This window comes from Leptopilina heterotoma, unplaced genomic scaffold (assembly GCF_015476425.1).
Source record: "Leptopilina heterotoma isolate Lh14 unplaced genomic scaffold, ASM1547642v1 Lhet_26, whole genome shotgun sequence".
NCBI lineage: Eukaryota > Metazoa > Arthropoda > Insecta > Hymenoptera > Figitidae > Leptopilina > Leptopilina heterotoma.
The window spans coordinates 3,161,710-3,181,460 of record NW_025110969.1 but is presented as its reverse complement, the minus strand read 5'-3'; positions in this window follow the sequence as shown (position 1 = coordinate 3,181,460).

The window sequence follows — 19,751 nt, the reverse complement described above, 5'->3', positions numbered from 1 at the left end:
TTTCAGAAATAGCGGTCCTAAGTTTTAGTTTATAGCGGTCCACTTTTTTTCGCTTGAGAATAAGGAAGAAATGCATATTCTTTTCAATTACGCAGAAATTTTACAAATTTGATACATTTAGGAGAATAAAAACGCATTATTTAACTATTTTTGTTTAGAAAATGAAGCAATATTTTATTTCATTTATTTACAGTGGTGGATGGCTGTAGAGACAGGCGTTTTTGTACTTCATTTTATCTAATGTTTTTTAAACCATTTTTTTTTGTTTTTTGTCTTTGTTTAATTCCTACGTTACACTTTTACGGTCTTTCTCGTGATAAAAAACACAAAAAAGAAATAAAACATAAATAAAAACAAACAAAAACAATAGGTGGCCAACTTAGGACCACTGTAGATTTTTACAAGTTTCAAATTATTACGCTAATAAAAAAAAATTTATTTAAAAAATCAACAGAACCTCTTATTACAACATTAAATAAAGGAACTAGCGCACACACTTATTTAGAAATTTTTAATTATTTATCTCTTGTAGCTGCTCTCGAAAAAACAAGAAAAATCAAATTTTTTTGGTCAAAAACAATATTATTGTCCTCACAATGCGTAGAAGAATCTTAGATTATAATTAGGTCCATAAATTATATCATGGTTTATCAATATATCATACCACAAAATTATAGATTCGTCCAGTATACCATCTGTATACCATCCAGTATACCATCCAGTATACCAAATGCAGGGTGGCCAACTTAGGCCCACGGCCAACTTAGGACCACTCTCCCCTAATAATAATTATTTTTTTACAGTGAATGACTTGACAAATACCATCGAGGAAACCGAAAAGAGTAATAAATATACGTTATTGCCCCCATGTACAGAAAAATGTAGGCAAAAGTGTATAGAAAGAATTTCTGAAAATCAGAGAAGACTTATATTTGATTATTTTCATTCTTTGACATTTGGAGAACGAAGAAATTTTTTTCAAGCACATATTACTTGTCAAGAAGTAAAGAGAAGGAAAATTCAAGATAAGGAAAATATTGAATATAAGCGCAACAAATCTTCAGTATATAAATTAACACTAAATGATAATATCACAATACAAGTTTGCAAGACAATGTTTTTATCTACACTGGGCTTCAAGTCTGATGGCAGAATTCATGAATATTTTGACAGTTTGAAAAATAACGGCAGTTTACCCGATACCTTCGATAAACGGAGAAAAATGTCATTCCCATCTAAAGATGGAGGAAAAGTGCTGGAACACATCAACTCGTTTAATCCGCAAGTTTCGCACTACAGATTATTAAATTCACCAAACAGGAGATATTTAGAAAGTAAATTAAATTTAAAAATTATGTTTGACGACTACTTGGAAAAGTACCCCAATTACAAGGTGTCAATCGAAACTTATCGTCTAATTTTTAAAAAAGAAAACATCGGTTTTGACAGGCCTAAACAGGACGAGTGTGATATATGTGAACAGCACAAGGAACATCAATGCTCTGCAGAAAATAATTCGTGTAAGATATGTCATGAACATGATATACACAAAACGAATTATGTAGAAGCACGCAAAGCATATCAAGATGACAAGAATACCGAATGGGCGATGGACACAAAATTTTTTGCTGTAGACATGCAAAAAGTTATCATTTTGCCAAAAATGAAAACTAAAAGCAGTTTTTTTGTCAGTCGTTTGGTACTATTCAATGAAACATTTGCATCTCTTCGTTCTAAAGACAAAAATATTTGTGTTCTTTGGCACGAGGCGATAACCGGACGGACAGCAAAAGATGTTGCTTGCTCTTATTTGAAAATTATAATGTCTTCTGAAAATATTAAAAATTTTATTTTCTGGACAGACAATTGTTCTGCCCAAAATAAAAATTGGACTTTTTTTAGTATGCTTCTGCAAGTTGTGAATTCTGATTGTGGGCCAGAGTCTGTAATCATTAAGTATCTGGAAGTGGGGCACACTTATATGAAAGCCGATAGTGTTCATGGTCAAATTGGAGGAGTTTGGAAGAAAACAGAAGAAATTCTAAATTTTGATGATTTTAAATTATTTTTAAAAGGAGTTAGTCCTCTAATTGAAATTGTAGAAATGGAACCGCAAGACTTCAGACAATTAGACGATAATGCATATCGGAAGCGACAAAAAAATTCCGACTTGCCAAATTATTATCTAACATAAAAGAAGTCTGCTTTACAAGAGGCAGTAAGTTATTAAAGTTCAAGACATCCTTCAATTCAAATTATAAAGAAATTTATATTTTAAAAAGAAATTTTGATGTTTGCACTCCACTGGGTCCTATTTTATCAGCACCACGAGGAATAAATGAGAGTAAGAAATTAAAGATCGTAAGTAAATTATTACCTGAAATGCCTGTAGAGAAGCGGGCATTTTGGGAAAATTTACCAACATCTGCAGATTCCGCAGATTTGTGCAGTAATTTTCAATGATTGATTGGTGAGCTAACAACGGTTAAGTATTTTTTCTATTTTACATTGATTGTATCATTAAAGCAGATTCTTTCATTGTTTAAGAAGTTATTGTCTGAAACGTTCATTTTTTAAATACGGCGAAGTCTTTTGTACATAGTTTTAAAAAAATTTCCTTTTTAATTTGTATAACTTTTAATTATAACGATAACTTTTAAAAACATTTATAAATTGTTATATGTAAAAATCCTTTGTTTTTTATGAGTTTTCAAATAGATACAGGTAAGTTTAGTTTTAATTGTTAATTTCTTCATATAATATTTCAAAAGTGTAAGTCAACATTTGAATTAAGAAAATCTTGGATCACAATGCAATGTTTATTTTTTAATTATATGGTAAGAAAATTGTTAACAATAATATATTAGTCTAAAAGTTATCAGTATTACTATTACAAACATGTTACTTTCGTTATAAATGCATAAAATATATTTTTACTTATTTGAAAAAGACTTGACTTTTTATTAATATTGTTTTTATTTTAAATAAATTTCTTTTTCTAACCCCTTCGCTGTTTAGAAAAATATTCATATGATTGTCCTAAAATGTCCAGCAAACATTTAGTCGATCTACCCAGTAGACAAAAACTGATTGAAATAAATTAAAAAGAATTCACAAAGAGTTTCAGTGAATCCCGCTTTGTGGCAAATACGAATTGGAGCTATGTTGCAATTTTCCTGAATTCGTCAAACTGTATTGAACTTCCAAACCTTCTATTCTTACTAATTCAATGGACAAGTTTTGGGGCCTTTAATTTTTTTTAATTCGTCAGCACGAATTCAATGCATGCCTTGATCATTTCTTACGAATGCAAATTCGTTTGCACAACTTCAGGCAAATTGAATCGAATTCAATCGAATATACAAAGAGCTTGAATGAATCCCGCTTTCTAGCAAAAATCTTAACTGATTTCAATCCGTTTGAATTAGTTTTTTACTGGGTATTTTATTTGTTTTTAAATTCTTATATTACATAAAAATAATAAATAATTGTTTATTTATTATTTAATTTAGTGTTATTGATACCCATAGTGTATGAATAATGATATAAAAGAAATTATTTTATAATTTACATAACAAATTGAATTTATTTTGTACTAAGAAGTTCACGACCCAACGTTTGGTTGTTAACAGGCAACGGGTTAGTAAACAGTTTTATTAAGATAAATAATTTATTTGCTATAAATAAATCCTACAATAGTTAAATAGATTTATTTGTCTTAAATAAATCTTAACATAAAATAAAATAATAATTATTATATAAATAATTACTATAATTTCATTTATTCAGGGTTCCACGCTTTTGCTCTTTTCAAATTCCCTGACATTTCCAGGTTAAAAAACAGAATTTTTCCAGGTTTTTAAAACTACATTTATATTTTACGAAATTAAGTAATTTCAATAAATTTTTACAAATACATGGAACTTTCATATAATATACTGTATTCCGCATTGTTATATTTATCATTTTTAAATAAATATTTAGTCATTATAATTTTTCCATAAGAATTAAGATTTTTAAAGATTTTAAATTCAAACCTTTTTGAAATTAAACAACTTATAAAAAATTGTTATTAAAAATGACCGACTGATAAAATTATTATTTTATATTATAAGAATATTGTTACTTTAATTTATTCAAAATTACTTTCAACACTTCAATTTAATTATTATTTTCCAAAATATTTAACTAAAACTCTTCAGTAAATTAATTATTTTAAATAATTTTTAATAAATTTCTTTGAAAATTTTCAAATCCGTTTGTTTACAATTCAATTTTACAAAATTTCATCGATTATTCGGAAATTCTTCAATCAAATGTGTATTAGAAAATAAAAACTTCAAATAACTTTAACAAAATGCAATTAAACTTTAAAAAAAAAATTAATTATACACAATTTTCAGTTAAAAGTATGAAAAATTAAAACATTCAAAGATTATAATTTAAAATCTTTCCAAAATCCGACTAGTAGAAACGACTATTTATTAGTAAAATCTGCTAATTCAAAAGCAAAAATTTAGTCACTAATTCAAATTATAAAACATTTTTATTAATTCAAATTTTGAGAGTTTAATGTTAAATTATTGTTTAAAATTTGAACTGAAATTCATATTTAAATAAATTTTTATTAGAAAATTCTACTAGAATTTAATTATTCAAATACAAAATTAAATAATTTATTGAACAAATAAATATTTCTTGAAATTGAATTCTCATAAAGAATTTCATCAACAAATTTTTAAATAATTGAATTCTTTCGACGAATTTTTATAAAAATTTTAAAAATAATTACATTTTTCGAGAAATTCGATTAAAATTGTCTTAAAAATAATTGAAAACTCCGCGATGAGCTTTACGATTTGTGAAAATAATTGTAATCCCTACTAAAAAAATGTTATTATTTTTAAAAAACATTTAATTTTTGAAAAGAATATTATTACTCTTGGTAATAATTAAATTTCTGCAATAATTTGTAACTTTTCCAAAATTAAATTAAATTAAATTCTTCTGTAAATGCATTATTTTTAATAATTTTTGAAAAAGTTCTTTGAAAGTTTTCAAATTCATTTGTTGACAATTCAATTTTACAAAATTTCAATTATTTGTAAATTCTTCAACTAAATATATATATTAGGAAATAAAAACTTGAAATAATTTCAAAATAAAATCCGCAATTAAACTCTAATACAAAATTTTAACTAAAATCCTTATTTACATCAATTTTTATTAGAAAATTCTACTAGAATTAAATTTTTTAAATACAAAAAAAATATTTATTGAATAATTGAATGTTTCTTAAAATTCAATTTTCATAAAGAATTTTATCAACAGATTCTTAAATAATTGAATTCTTTTGACGAATTTTAATACAATTTGTAAGAATAATTATATTTTTAGAGAAATTCGATTAAAATTGTATTTATTAATAATTGAATGAAAATATAAATAAAATAAATAAATAAATAAAACTGAAAATATTTCTTTGAATCAAAAGGACCTATATTTTATTTTATTAATTTTACACACATATTTTTATAGTCTATTGCTATAAATAACTGAATAATTTCATTTCATCTCTTTAAATACATCTTACAATATTCAATTAAATAATAATTTCTTTTATTATTCATACAGAAAAAATAGTTCTGATGAACAATTATGTTTATGCATATCGTTAATTGTTATAATTCATTACGTACAGTTTAAAAAAATAGTTTAATTTTAAAAACATTAAAACAAATACTATAAAAACAAATTTTTACAAAATTATTTTTTGTATTATTTAAATTTATTTTTTACAAACAGTAAACATATCATTGTATTGTTTTAATAATTAATTATTATAATTGTAGGTAATATTTGTTGTTCCATTTTCATAATAAATACTTATTGTTTATTACCTCTTTTTAATTTATCTCTAATCATTTCTCAGTGATATTTACATAAGAAAAAATGCTGTAAAGAATTTAATTATTAATTAATCGATTAATTAAATACATATTAAATAGATAAGAAATGGTTTTTTATGTTTACGAATTAATTGATACTTAAAATCTATAGAAAAATATAAGGGATAGTATTTAAAAATTAGGAATTTTGAAATTCGCGCCAGAAAATTAACCTTCTGTGCTACTGCCGGTAAATATAATCGCAAATTCTTCGTATCCTTTCGTAAAAACGAGGTGTGTAAGATCGACTAACTTCAAGTGTAGAACTTTTTCTTGATTGGCTCTTTTTCAAAATCCTTTACTTTGATTGGATATAATCGTCGTGACACTACTTACTGATGTCAAAGCAGCTAACTTCAAGTGTAGAACTTTTTCCTCATTGGCTGAATTTTATAATGATGGTGACCTCACGCTTTTATATTTTCGTTTTTCTTTTTTAAAATTTAAAATTAAAAAAATAATTAATTAAAATTATTAACTAAAAGTTAACTAAAAGTAGTTTAATGTAATAATTTTTAATTATGGTTTGGTTTGTAATAAATTAAAAGTTTAATATTAAAATATATTTAATTTTATGATTCATTTTAGACACTTCAAAATTGTTGCGCGCGCATCTTTTTTCCAAACAAAAATTGTTTGTTCGCTACAGCTATGTAACCTCACCTCAGTGTGAAACGCATAGTTTTTGATACGAAAAATTACGAAATGTTACAAGTGTTAGCAATTGTCAGCCATTTGCAAAGTGTGACACGTGTATTGTTTCGATAAGAAATATTGACTGTTATTTGCCGAGTGATTTTTCTTCTGAAAGTGTTGATTGTGAATTTTGTGGTTTTGTTTTTTGTATATTAAAAAAAGTTAAAGTACATTACATACGTTACGTACGTAAGTATTAAAATACATGTAAATACTAATTATATTGTTTGTTAATATTATTTGTATATTTATTAGGAGGAGTTTGTAAATATAATGTGAATTATTTGATTTATTAATTAATTAATTATAAATTTAATTAAAGTTAAAGACATTAATTTAATGAAATTAAAGTTTAAAGGAATAAAGATCATTTGCCTGTTATTTTGATTTCTGAATGTAGAATATTAATTGATTTTTTTAAATTCTGATGTTTGCATATTACATAATTATATTATAGTGGTAATAATTGTGATTTAATATTGATTTATATTTGTTTTCTTAATTTTAATTATTGATTTTTCAACATTTTGGTAGTTAGTTAGTTATTATTTATTATTTGGAAAAAAAGTTTATAAATATTAAAGATAAGTACTAAAAATAACATGTGATTACGAGATACCAGATACTAGATAAACAGAGATTTAGTCAAGAGGTACTAGATAAACAGATACTAGATTAACAGATACTAGATTAACAGATACTAAACAGATATAAAACAGAAAAGCTTACAAAAAATACGCATATATTTATTGTTGATAAAATATATAAAAATTAAAGATAAGTACTATTGATAACATGTGATTACGAGATACCAAATACTTGGTAAACAGAGATTTAGCCAAGAGCTACTAGATTAACAAATACTAGAATAAAAGATAAAAAAATAAGAAATATAAACAGATACAAAACAGAAAAACTTACCAAAAATATACTTATATTTAATAATATTAATAATATTAATAGATGAAGATACATTCTTTACATTCTTAATAATCTTCAATAAGAAAGGATAAGATAAAAATTCCAGTTACTGTTAAATGTGACAATCGTAACATTATTTACATGTGTTCTGAATTAATTAATTTTATGAAAAACTATTTTTTAGAAGCGATATCTCTTCAATAAATTGAAAGAAATCATGTCGAACAAAAAAGAAACTGTTAATTTAAGTGTTACAGATTTTAATATTATACTTACTGAAGGAGGAATGTTAAATGATACTCATATTGATGAATTCGAAAAATTATTGAGAAGAGAATCAAATTCTGCTTTTAGCATGCAAAGCACTTTGTATTTATATACACTTGAATTTATTAGTCCGATTGAAAAAAGTAAAAAGCATATTCAAATACTTTTTAGTTAACCTATCAAGAAAGGTCATTGGATTTGCACTTATTATGATGGAATGAGACTTTATATTTATGATAGTCTTAATGAAGGATGTTTAAATGAAGATCAAAGGAAATATTTAAGTAGCTTATATCCTTTTAAACCTCCAGTAGTTTTCACAACTGTTGATCAACAACAAAACAATAGTGTTGCTTGTGGAATATATGCAATAGCATTCGCAACATCGATATTTTTTAATATTATGCCCCACTCTGTCAATTACTATTATTATAACATGAGAAATTATTTAATGTTAATGTTCAAAAACAATCGTTTAAGTAAATTTCCATCAGTAAGGTCGACTAATATTAGAACTATGACTGTTGAATATAATTGGGAGTGTCTTCTTAGGAATCGAGCTAGAGAAAAAAGTTTCCAAAATGAAGAAAATAAAATTGTTGACAATAATTTATCATCGCTGAATTCAACCAGCAATGTTTGTAAAAAAAATTTTGTTGATAGTTTAGAAAATTTGCCTTTAATTCCAGCAAATGATGTTAATAATATTTCTATTGATTCAAGTAATGGAATGAAAGATACAAGATTAATAATAACTGAGAAGCAAGAAGAAAAAAGAGCTATGGTTCATTTTCCTGAAGAAGAAGAAAAATATAAAATCATAAAACGACAAAAAAAGCTGCTTATCAAAAAAAAATATCGACAAAAAAAGCGAGAAAATAATAAAATTGTTCGCTCTGAATCATTGGATTCTAATGAATTCATTAGTGCAGAGCAAACTTTAAATACGAGGCCCCAAAGCACATCTACAGCTTTATCATCAGCAGAAGAAAATATTTCTACTTCTAAAGTTAAAATGTCAATTCGTGACAGAAATGTTGCTTACAAGCGCACCCCTCGACAAAATTAACATACTTCTGTTCAAAAACAAAATCAGTCTGATATTATTTCAAAGTCACATATAGAGATAGGTTATTGTAATGAAATGAACATTACACGTGATCATTCTTATGTAAAACTTTGTGAACATAAAGTTAACAGTGAATTATTTATAAAATCAAAAACTAATGATAATTGTAATGATTCAAGAAATGTTACAAAATATAGTAATTTAAAAAATGAAAATCAAGTAAAAAAAAGATCAATAATACGTTCTTTAGAGGAAGAAGAACAACATCAAGTCATGAAACGTCAAAAGAAAGCTGCTTATCAAAGAAAGTATCGACAAAAAAATCTGCCCGCCCTTCGGGCGGACACATTCTCACCCGCGCTTCGCGCGGGGGGCTCGCTTCGCTCGCAAGATTCAGCGCGCCTCGGGGCGCGCGAATTTTGGTCGTCGCGCTGCGCGCTCCGAAGACTTTTGCGCGCTTCGCGCGCAAATAGCTCGCAGTTGTCCTAGACCGTTGCGCATTATTAGTGTTCTTTATCCTGTTTCCCAGTAAAAAAGGATTTTTTGATATAGCATTTTGGACAATTGAGCAAGCCGTCTGCTCAATTGTCCAAACGGCATTTGGACAATTGGACTGGTTGCTCTATTATCCGATGCATTGGGTCCAATCATCCCAAATGTTTTTCGTGGCTAAAAAACAGCTGAATGAAAAAAAAAGTACTGAAATGTTACAGAAACTTTAGAGAATTCTTAATTCCAGACAAATACAGGAAAATTAGGTATAAAAATACCTCGAGTGAGGAAAAAGAACAAGATTTCTAAAATATCACTTTCTAACTGACAGTGCAATGCTGTACTTGGAATTTAGTTGGCAAGAAGTGAGGATTCTGATAAAGAGAAACACTTCATTATCCACTCTCAATACTCCTCATGTGGTAATATATTGTACATTTCGGAGTCTCATTTTAAAAAAGAGATAATTCAGCAAAATAAAAATCTACAATTATACATATATTACCACATGAGGAGTATCGAGAGTGGATAATGAAGTGTTTCTCTTTATCAGATTCCTCACTTCTTTGCCAACTAAATTCCAAGTACAGCATTGCACTGTCAGTTAAAAAGTGATATTTTAGAAATCTAGTTCTTTTTCCTCACTCAAGGTATTTTTATGCCTGATTTTTCTGTATTTGTCTGGAATTAAGAATTCTCTAAAGTTTCTGTAACATTTCAGTACTTTTTTTCTTAATTCAGCAGTTTTTTAGCCACGAAAAACATTTGGGATGATTGGACCCAATGCATCGGATAATAGAGCAACCAGTCCAATTGTCCAAATGCCGTTTGGACAATTGAGCAGACGGCTTGCTCAATTGTCCAAAATGCTATATCGAAAAATCCTTTTTTACTGGGTTCCTATATTATACGTTTCCTAAAACCATTTTTTTTCTTAAAGTTACTACGACTTTAAGGATTACATTCTCATCACATATTTTTGTTTGCTGATGATTGACAGATTAAGTGAACTTAATGCAAATTTTTGTTCTTGCTGTTGGAAAATATGAAAATATTTTTAATCACTAATTATCTTCGCAGAAAAATGGTTTGCTTAAGGGGTTACGTACAGTTAGAGCTTCAAAAAAAAGTTGTTTTTTAGGAATTTTTTGTGGCCACACATTAAAATAATTAATAACAAATCTTCTTCCACATAAAATATATATATTTCAAGAAATTTTTCTGAAATGATAGTCTATAAATATAAAGAAATATGCGAATGATAGAACATTTGCGTGAGCTCCTTAAATAAAAATGGTTTCGCGGTGATCACGCTATCTCTTGACTAGATCATCTAAAATCAAATCGTAAAGAAGAAATCGTTAGGTAATGATATAATGCGGTACTTGAACGAAGGGATGTGAAAAATTTTGATTTTTCGCAAAATGGCGGATGTTGAAAGTCAAAAATTGTTTTTTGACCAAAATTTTAGTCATATTTTCGGCTATACAAAAAAAATTTATTGTCAAAAAATAAAATCCTTCGTTCAAGTACCGGCCAATTATATAACAAATAAGTGGTAAAAATTTCAAACTGATCGGTAAAGCCGTTCTCTAGTTACAGTGATCACCGACTCTCAAAACATGGTTTTGAGAAAAACGGGTTCAAAGTTTTGAATACCGCCGCCTGGCCACAGAAACGGCTGAGACGGCTCCATTCAAAATTCAAAATTCTATATCTCCATAAATAATAGTCCGATTTGTCTCAAATTTTCAGAGAATGCTTTTGAAATGGTATACTTTTAGAAAATGCATTAAAAAAAATCGATTTTTTGAAAATCCTAAGTGTACGTAACCCCTTAATAAAATGTTAACCACTAAACAAATATGACAATAGTTAATAATGTATTTGTACATTTATAAATTGATTAAATTAATAAACAAGAAGTACACTGCCAACATTGTCTCAATATTATGAATACTTCTTCCAGCTTATTACAATATATGAGTATTCAGACAATGTTGCTACAAGTTTTAGTTATAACTGAATTAAAATCAGATGAGGTAAATTATTAAAATACTTTGATTAAGTAAATATATAAGTTAAAGAAAAATTGTATAACTTAATTGAAAAAGTATGAAAATGGTTTATTTTCTAAACTAACAATTTATAAAATGAAGAAGGGACATAAATAAGAAATGTTGTATGTATTTGTGTGTATGAAGATGGCTAGTAACCGGAAAATAGCAGGGAATTTAAGGGTTCATACCACTTTACACGCTTAAAAATGAAGCTATTTTCTAGAATTTTTTTTACGATTCCTATGGATTATATTAATCTGCATTTTTTTAGTTCAATAAATACACTCTTTAATTTTATAAAAAACCTTATTTTATTCAAAAAATATTATTTGTTTATTTAAAATTTAACAATAATTTTAGACGTGCTAAAAATAACGATGCCAGCTGCGGGATTGATTTCTCAGATTAGAAAAATCTAAAACACAAAATTCAAATTGATTTATCTTCAGTAGGACTGTGCCTATCGCCCGAACTAGAATTTTTAATTTTTATGCAAAAATAACAAAATGGCGGCAATTAAAAATTTTTTTTTCGAAAATTAAGGTTTTTTTTGACAGTTTTTCGGTTTAAAAAAATAGTAAAAATTAATATTTTTAAATAATTCTAGTTTCGGCGATACCCACCCATGTGACGAAGATTTTCGTAAACAAATTTTGAGAATCGGTTCAGTAGTTTCCGAGAAAAACATCCCGCAGCATGGAAAAATGTGGTTTTGAGAAAAACGCGTTTAAAGTTTGTGTTATATACATACATAGCCGTGTACGCGCTCAAATAGCATTGAAAAAAATATATTTTGAGTGCTGGGATCTTTCTAAAAATTTTACACCACATTTTTGACATATTTTACTTTTGAAATCCATACTAAAATTTTTCTGCTTTTTTGCAGATGACAAAGTGGTATGAACCCTTAATTTGTCTTGTAATGAGCGAGGAATTTTATGACAAGCAGGGAATTTTCTTACAAAATTAGGAAAGTTTTATTATATTAATTAGTTTTTAAAAAATTGTTTTTTACTTCAATGTAAGCTAAAATATATATATTTCATTTAGGTTTTAGCATTCGTATTGTAAGGTCTAATTGTAATATAATTTGTTCGATATCTATTTTGACTCCAAAAACTGGCGGGATTTTTATAATTAATGTTTAATACATTAAATTATCTACTAATATTTAGTTATTTTCTAATAATTGTTAAGGTAAAAAGTCAATCACCATTTCACTAATAATTAATTATTTTTATCTAATTCAGATTTACGGTGACATGTTTTATAGCATCTATATATACACTACTAATAATTGTTAATTCAAAATGTTAATTTAAAAATATTATTAGCGAAATTTGAGTGCTGTATTTATGAACAAAATTTTTTTGAATATTATATCTTTATTAAGAACATGTACTCATATTAATATAATTTGTAGATTTTAAAATAAAAAAAATTGTTCTAAAACTAAGAAAAATCTTTAAATGCTTTTATTTAAAGTTTCTAATTTAACTACATGTATTAAATTCAGAATTATTCTGCAAATATATTTTTAATACCAAAAAAAGAAATATTAAAGAAACGAAATACATTATGTAAAAATATGAAATAAATTATATAAGAAATAATATATTAAATTCGAAATGTTAATCATGTTTAAATAATAAATAGTTTGAATTACATTAAAAACCAGCCCTTCATTTGTAAATAACAAAAATTTGTATAAACTGCGGATCAAATTGATCAAATCATAAAATATCTTCATATTTTTATGAACATCTTAATTATTTGCAAAATTTAAAAATAACCCTAGTTTTTAGGTGCTTAAGATAAGAAAAATAATAATAACTACGTAGTGTACTTCTTATGAGATTCAATGCAATTCAAGGGGTAGAACATATAAAAAATTCAAATTGTTTATAAAATTATTATTGCAAATATGAAATTTTTAAATTTACAATCATGAAAATATTTTCATTTGAAAGAGTGAACTACTTTGTGTAATCAGTGTTAGTTTCATTAATTTATTGTAAACGCATTTTTAATTATTAATTATTTTTTAAAATGATGTAGTATTCTGTTATAATGCAAATAAAAAATTTCAAATTTAAAAAAACAGTTAAAAGTTTTATTTTATTTATTCTAAACTACAGATATTTATAAAAGTTTTAAGATTTTAAAAAACAATAATTTTTTTTAACACAGTAGAACTGATCGGGCCCAAAAACTTAAAAAAAAAAAAAAAAAAAAAGTTTTTTTAAAAAAATGTTATAGAGAAAAGTTGTTTGTATTTTTCTAATCTAAAATAATATAAAGTTAAAAATTCTGAAATTTGAAAAAATTGAATTTTCAAAATTTTGAAACTACCGTAGTTTTTGTAATTTTTAACGAAAATGGCTGGTTAACGAACTTAACCTTCATTTTTACACTAACTTTAAGTGTGTTAAATTTAAAAACGATCAGATAAGATTTTCAAAAGTTATTGTGCCTACAACATTTTGGTCTACAGACGGACATACATACAGACAGACGGACAGACAGACAGACAGACACACAGACAGACGGACTCGCCGGACCATGTTTTTCGGGTTCAGGGGACCTCAAAACGTAAAGATTTCATAAAATTAGCAAAAGTCAATTTTCGACCAAAACTAATACTTTCTCATGTGATGAGAATGTAATAAAAATTACTTTTTTTCAAAATAACTCGAAAAGTATAGGGTTTGGCGAAATGATGTCTACAGCAAAGTTGTAGCTGAGGATGAGACGAGAAAAAAAGTCTCTAGTAGCAATATTCCATTCAAAATAGATTCGGAGATAATTGAGTCGGAATATCGATTTTTAGTCAAAGAAGCGCACAAAAAATATATATATAGAGTGGTTTTTCCGGAAATTACGACTTTTTTGTGTACAAGTATATTTTTCAAGTATTTTAGGGTGAGAATATGTCAAAATCAATTGATTGACTTTTATTCCTTTAAAAAAATTCGATTTTCAGTGATATTTAAGGATTTTTTTAGTTTTTTTGACCATTTAAGAGACTATAACTTCGAAAATTGAGTTTCTATGAAAAAATGTTGTAGAGAAAAGTTGTTTGTATTTTTCTAATCTAAAATAATGTAAAGTTAAAAATTCTGAAATTTGAAAAAATTGAATTTTCAAAATTTTGAAACTACCGTAGTTTTTGTAATTTTTAACGAAAATGGCTGGTTAACGAACTTAACCTTCATTTTTACACTAACTTTAAGTGTGTTAAATTTAAAAACGATCAGATAAGATTTTCAAAAGTTATTGTGCCTACAACATTTTGGTCTACAGACGGACATACATACAGACAGACGGACAGACAGACAGACAGACAGACAGACACACAGACAGACGGACTCGCCGGACCATGTTTTTCGGGTTCAGGGGACCTCAAAACGTAAAGATTTCATAAAATTAGCAAAAGTCAATTTTCGACCAAAACTAATACTTTCTCATGTGATGAGAATGTAAAAAAGAGAATAATAGAATTCTCAACCCTCAATCACTTTAAACAAAGGACAGTATTATTACAGTGTCAAAATCAAATATAAATTTAGAAAAATCCTCTACATCTGTTACTACATCTTTGGCAAAAGATAATGTAACTGTTACAGCAAATTTATCAAATACTAATATTTCCGGTCGTCAAAAAAATGTAGCTTATCGAAAAACTCATCGCCAAAAAAACGGGCTTCTGCACAGAATCAAAATTTCTCTGACAGTATTTCAGTCTCGCATATAGAAGAACATTTTGCTGGTGCGATGAACATTTTATGTGAGCATTGTAATGCTAAACATTTCCAAGCAGAAAGAGTATCTAATAAAAAAAACTCATTTCATGATTGTTGTAAACATGGCGAAGTCATTCTTGAAGATCTACCTGCTCCTCCACTCATATTACAAAATTTATTTGATGGCACCCACGAATTATCTGGGAATCTTCTTCATAATATACGACCTTACAATAATTCATTTGGTTTTGCTTCTTTCAACGCTAACTTAGTTAATTTTAACAATAGACGACCAGGACCATATTGTTTCAAAATACATGGTCAGGTTTATTATCAAATGAATACATCTTTGTATGCAGAAAGAAACGATACTCCTTCATTTGGACAGTCATTTATTGTTGATCAAAACGAAGCTTCCGAAATTCGTTGTAAGAATAATGTTCAATTAAACCGAGATATTGTTGATGGAATTGATACAGCCCTTCGGGATTGTAACCTATTTGCACAGTCCTACCGTATGATGCATGAAGAAATTAAAAAAACAATGACTGAAAATAATGCAGAAATTGAGCCTGAGATGCAATTATTATTTTCATTAAAGCCTGGGATGTATAGTAGACGTTATAATTTACAAAGTGTCAATGAAGTTGCAGCAATTTTTACTACAGCTGCTGATGGTGATATTCCAGAATCATATGTTACCGTATATAATAAGAATACAAAAAGTTTACAATATATAAGATCTATGAATCCCAATGTTGAGCCATGGATATATCCTTTATTTTATCCACATGGAACAAGAGGTTGGGACAAAAATCTGACCTGCGCTAATACAAATAAACGTGTATCAAGAGCTGCATACATCAGGCATAGAATGGCTTCTAGGGACAACAATGTATTTTTAAAGGGTGGTAGATTATTTCAGCAATGGATTGTCGACAGTTATGTGAAAATTGAAAAAGATAGGACAAATTTCTGTCGAAATAATCAAAAGAAACTTCGTGCAGATACTGACGAAGGTCTAATTGATCATTTACAAAGAAGAGCTGATGATTCGAACAATGAAGTTGGGAAAATTGTAATACTACTATCATCTTTCACAGGTTCTCCGAGAAATATGTTACAGCATTACCAAGGTGCAATGGCTATTGTGAGAAAATTTGGTAAACCTGATCTTTTTATTACGATGACGTGTAATCCAAACTGGCGAGAAATATGTTACAGCATTACCAAGGTGCAATGGCTATTGTGAGAAAATTTGGTAAACCTGATCTTTTTATTACGATGACGTGTAATCCAAACTGGCGTGAAATAAAGGAAAATTTATTACCTAACCAAACTGCCTCTGACAGACCAGATATTGTATCGCGTGTTTTTACCATAAAAAAAGATAAACTTATTAATACTATTGTAAAGGAACAATTATTTGGCGAAGTGATTGCTTATGTGTATGTCATTGAATATCAAAAACGTGGATTGCCGCATATGCATTTATTAGTGACTTTGAAACAAAATTATAAAATAACAACACCCGAGATTGTAGACAAATATATTTCGGCAGAAATTCCAAGTCAATCAGAAAATGTTATACTTCATGACATCGTTATGAAAAATATGATTCATGGCCCATGTGGAAATTGGTGTAAAGATAATAATAGTAAATGTTTGAAAGGTTTCCCAAAGCAATTCTGTTCTGAGACAATAATGGATGAAAACAGATACGCAACGTATCACCGCCTTAATACAGGACAATACGATCGCCTAAATGGAGGAACTACAGATAATCAATACGTTGTTCCATACAATCCTACATTACTTCAGTTATTTAATTGTCATATTAATGTAGAAGTAGTTTCAAGTATTAAATCCGTAAAATATTTGTATAAATATATCTTTAAGGGACATGATGCTGCTGCTGTAGTAATTACCGATAGTAGTAATAATACAAGTTCTTTAGAATATGATGAAATAAAAAACTTTATTGAAACTCGGTATGTTAGTCCTGTTGAAGCATGTGATAGAATATTTGGTAGACCATTACAGAGTAAAAGTCATTCTATTCTCCGATTACCTGTTCATTTAATTAATCGGCATACTGTAACCATTAGTGAAGAAGCAAATGATGATGCTTGAAAATACATTAAAATGGGTGAAGCGTAAAGAGTCATTTAATGTCATTGGACGGATGTATTCAATTTCGCCCAGTCAATCAAAACTGTTTCATCTTAGATTACTTTTAATAGTAGTTAAAGGCGCTACAAGTTATGATCATCTGCGAACTGTCAACAATATTGTACATGACACTTTTCGTAGTGCATGTTTAGCATTAGGTCTTATTGGAGATGATAAAGAATGGGAACGTGCTTTGACAGAAGAAGTATGGATGATGCCACAACAATTAAGACGTTTATTTGTGCGTATTTTAATTCATTGCCATCCAGTTCATCCAAACGAACTTTGGGAAAAGTTTAAAGAGGCTATGTCTGAAGATTATCAGAAAAATTATCCATCTAATGAAGCTCATAAAAGAGCATATAATGATATAATTAACTTTCTGTTGCATGAAGGATCAAATATTCGCAATTTTTTTTGAAATGATACAGTTAAATGAAATAAGTATTGAAACAGAAAATCAAACGAACAACAAAATGTCATTACAACAACATAAAGAGATTGGTAAAATGCAGTATGTGGAGTGCGGAATCCAAGGTATCTGTAGGCAGATTTCCCAAAATTCCCTAAGCAAAAAAAAAATATATATATATTACTTCCCCGTGGTAAAACTGTACATAAAACGTTTGGGATGCCTGTTCCATTGTTCTATGATTCTACATCAAATATTAAAAGTCAATCTAAGGAAGCTACATTTTTGAAAGAGGTTGATATCTTTATTTGGGATGAAGCTCCAATGGCGCCAAGATATGCTATGGAATTAATTGATAGAACATTACGCGATTTTATGAATGTTGATATGCCATTTGGTGGAAAAACTATGCTTTTGGGTGGTGATTTTAGACAATTATTGCCTGTTAAAGTTAATGCTACTAGAAGCGAATTAGTTAATTTATCTATTAAATCTAGCACATTATGGAGTCATTTTAAGGTAATATCATTAACAGAAAATATGAGAATTTTACCTGGTGAAATAGAATTTTCAGAACATTTATTATCAGTTGGAAATGGTACTTTAAATGATAATGATAATAATATACTAGCACCAGAGCAATGTGTAGAGAATGGTGATATCATTCATAAAATATTTTAAGAATTAATTATCAATAAAAAATACGATGATTTAGCAAAAGTAGCAATATTGTCTGCTCGAAATGTTGATGGTGATGAAATTAACAACAAGGTACTCGAAGTGTTTGATAATAAAAGTGAGCGAATTTATACAAGTGTTGATAGTACCGAAAATTGTGATAATGGAAGTATAAATGATGCTATTTTAACAGAGTATTTGAATACTTTAAATCCATCAAATTTCCTGCTTTATGAATTACGATTAAGAGCCAATTGTATTGTCATGCTACTTCGAAATCTTAGTATTAATGAAGGTTTATGTAATGGAACGCGAATGCAGGTATTAGAACTATCAAACAATCTGCTACGTTGTCGTATTTTAACAGGTGATAAGGTTGGAGATATTGTATTTATAAATCGTATTACGCTGTATTGTGAGGATATTTATCGTTTACTTTCAAACGACGGCAATTTCCTATAAAATTAGCATTCGCAATGACAATAAATAAAAGCCAAGGACAAATTTTGACAAGATTGGTGTAGACCTTCGTAAAAATGTATTTAATCATGGGCAAGTATATGTTGCATTTTCACGAGTTAAATCTTGGGAATCATCAATTATATATTTAGGAAATCAAAGACCTAATTTACTAATCAAGAATTATGTTTACACTGAATTATTGAAATAAAAATAAATATTTTTTCTATAAAAATGTCTGAGTCGTTATATATTTTTTTTCTTAAAAAAGGAGTGTGTCTCAGTATGGCTGTCTTTACGCGTAAAAACTTTATTCGACGCTTCTTATTGGTAAATTGCGTCATTTTTTTGTAATAAGATTCACACGTAAGATTTCTTTACACGTTTCTTTCTTATCAATTGGTCAAAGACGTTTTAATTTCCTAATTTCAAATAATAGTTCAAACTTTAGATAATTAAGACACTTATTTGTACGTATTTTAATGTACTGCCAACCAGTTCATTTAAATGAACTTTGAAAAAAGTTTAAAGATAATATTTCTCAAGATTATTAACGAAATTTTGCATCTCATGAATCTTATAGAAAAGCATATATTGAAATAAATTATTTTCTTCGAAATGACGGAGTACCTACTTACATTTTTTGTATAATATTTACAGAAACCACACTTATATTTCTTTTTTATTAATATTAATTAATCATACTGAATAAATAGTAAGTTTGACTTTTATAAATCTTTTTACATTTCTAAAATTATCTTTACTTTATTCTATATTGTATAAATCCATTTATTTTCACATGCATTTTTTTATAAATATTTCTTTTGTTTTTTT